Here is a 3,051-nt window from a genome sequence, read left to right on the forward strand (position 1 = left end):
GTGGTGATTCTCATGTATATTTGAGACAGTGGAGAAAAGCTTGAGTATTTGGATTCTACGTGGTATTCTTTATTTTTGCTTTCTGTGTGTGTACGACCTGTTGCCAACTATCTACCAAGAGAGAGGAGAAGTAATGTCGGGCTATTTTAGTAAAGATTAGACGAGAAGCCCATGGACAGATCGTTGTTTTGTGTTGCTTGAATGCGCGTGAACACCGTGTGTGAAGCTGTGACGTCAGTGTGTGACGTGGTCGTGACATACATTCATTGTAAATAATACAAGCGCAAGATTTGTATAGCGCATATTCACACTCGTAAGGAGCATGCGTTCCTTATGGACATACCAAAATGATACTTATTCTGTTGTAACAGATAGTATTTTTATTGTTTATTCTGTAAAATAAGGCCACACCTGTTGAAACTGGCAATTTAAAATTGGACAAGCACTTACAGTTGAAAAATAAACAGGCATTCCTTCTTCACACGACAAAGTATTTTTTTTATTTGAGGTGAGCGATGCTCAACATGGCGGTGCACAGAACAAACCAACGAGCTACGGCTAGAGCAATATTAACGGCGCGAATCTGTGCGTGTGTTTAGAATACAAGGTGACACAAAGGAAGAATTTCCTGCTGACTGAAGAAATAGTATTGTATATGATTCAGCATCTACTTGGTCTGGCAAATCGACAGTGCCAAAATCTTGACCCTTCATTGAATAGGGAGAATAAGGGAAAATAATCCTGGACCAGTGACTAAAATTTGTATCGCGCAAGGACAGAGACAATGTTATAAAAGCGCGAAGTCGACTTAAAGGTCCAAAAACTTTTATTGCAAAAGATCTCAATAACTTAAATTTCATACAGATGAAATCGTCTCAGACAGCATGAGGGAGCGCTAGATGCTTGGTCCGCGGAAGGAGGACGGCTGTTTGTGAAACTGGACTTGCCAATAATGGAAGTGAGAAACGGCGACACAAACCCTATCGAAAAGAAACTTCTAGGGATATCAAAGATCGCCAACAGCAGCGGCAGAGCTGGGACCAAAATAGACACCATCATCACCGTCAAGGACAGACTTGGGCAAGGGGCGGCCCGCCTCCTGTATGTGACCGGCCCGCCCGCTGGCCCGCCCGCCAGTATATATACTATATATACAGTATTGTGTAAAACCATAGACGTTATACCCTATGGTATTTTCAATCTCTTTAACGACTGATTCAAATATTAACCAATCAAAAGATCACAAATCTCCTGTGGAATGTGGCGTCCCTCGTTCTCAAACACTGGTTTCCTCCCAAGACGAAAATCAAGAATGAAATCCATCGAAGAAAGATTAAGAGACGCCCCTACGTAGGGATAAATACTACTTCTTCCCTTTTTTTCGTTTTTTTTTTAATTTTTATTACAAACATGCCGACTTCCCGAACTGTGGACAGAAGTTGCGAGCCGGATATTGCCCGCCGCCCGTAGGTTGGGCACCCACCCGAAGTCAGACACATTGACATGAAAACTACAAGCAGAACATTGGATAGTTCATTCGTGCAAAACGCTACATAAATGTTAAAGAAAAAAACAAACAAAAAAACAAAACAAAACAACAACAACATCAAAAATCGCCAATGCGAGTTCATGGACAGGAATGAACTGCTTGAGGCACCAGTTGAAAACGGCTGTATTGTCATCCCCAGCGGTGTAACCCTGGCGTGGGGTCCACAGGACAGTTTATTTGTGCATCGTGTGAGTAGGAACTGATATTTCATGGATATATTTACTTCAACTTCTTCCAAAAACCTGTATGTATTGGTAAGTAAAATTTAGAATACTTTCGAGCTAAATTAAGAAGAAGAAGAAAAAGATCTAGGAAGAAGAGGACAGGAAATAAAATTAACAATTTAATATAGAATACTATCTTTTATATTTTTTTAAAAATCTATTTATCTATGACACACCAAATAAAGGAATGAAAGCCGAAAAAAGCAGGGGGGAAGGGAGACTTAAAGAAGGGGAGTGAAGAAGTTAGATTGAACAATGAGTCACGGAAGGGTTACCTAACCCACTTTTATCTTTAATGTATTGCATAATGAGAAAGGATATGAGAAAATATGAAACTTTTTATCCACTCCTTCCTACCTATTTTATATAGTTTTTCCCCTCTCTTTTTAAGGGCGAAGGGCAAGCAGTGAAACAATATTTCATATGATGAAAGAGTGATGTGAAATTTGTTCTTGGCATTATGTATCCACCCACCACTTTTTGATGTCTGAATTAATTATTATCATTATTGTACCTTTTGGCATATCGATCTCTTCTGCACACTTTTGGTAGCATTCCAACTCACCCTCCCCCCATCATATGAACAGAGTTTATCTCAAATTCTCTCTTCTAAAAGGTAATTCTCAGTATACATTTGAATTCTAAACTAATTCTACATTTACCATTCTTGTCCTAAATTCTATCTTTTCACAACTCCTCTGTACACACATGCTCCAACACACAGAAGTGCTGCGAAACTTGCACTAACATCCCATTCTGTAATAAAATGCATCATCAACACCGACACATTGATGAATACTGCTTATGGCAAAATGTGGTGGCCTTAAAATGCTGCTGGGCCAATTTTCTTTTACTGGTATTTATTCAGCATTTTGTAACTTTTCCATATTTTGGGAGGAGGAAAAACCCTAGTTACACCCCTTTAAGTAGGCTTCCCTTATTTAAAATATTTGTCAAAAAGCTCAGATTACTACCCTGGTGGATAACCTAATTACTAAGGATTAATGGACAAGATAACTATATGTTCTGTGAACTGTCAAGCCTTCAGCGACCCACGTTTATTTTACTGTGTTGTGTTACACTTTCTATTTTTCATGTTCATGCACACATGCATGCAAGATAAGGAAAGAGAAAAGAGCATGTTAACGATGAAAGGTGGAAATATTGATGTTAATTAGTGACCATACATAAGTCCCATGCACCTATGTTGTCGTCAGTGGCTACTGGGTCCTTGTCTGCTATGCCAACCTTTCCAATAAAGCTGTCTTTGCAGTTGAA

The sequence above is a fragment of the Pomacea canaliculata genome, linkage group LG11 (genome assembly GCF_003073045.1).
Source record: "Pomacea canaliculata isolate SZHN2017 linkage group LG11, ASM307304v1, whole genome shotgun sequence".
Lineage (NCBI taxonomy): Eukaryota > Metazoa > Mollusca > Gastropoda > Architaenioglossa > Ampullariidae > Pomacea > Pomacea canaliculata.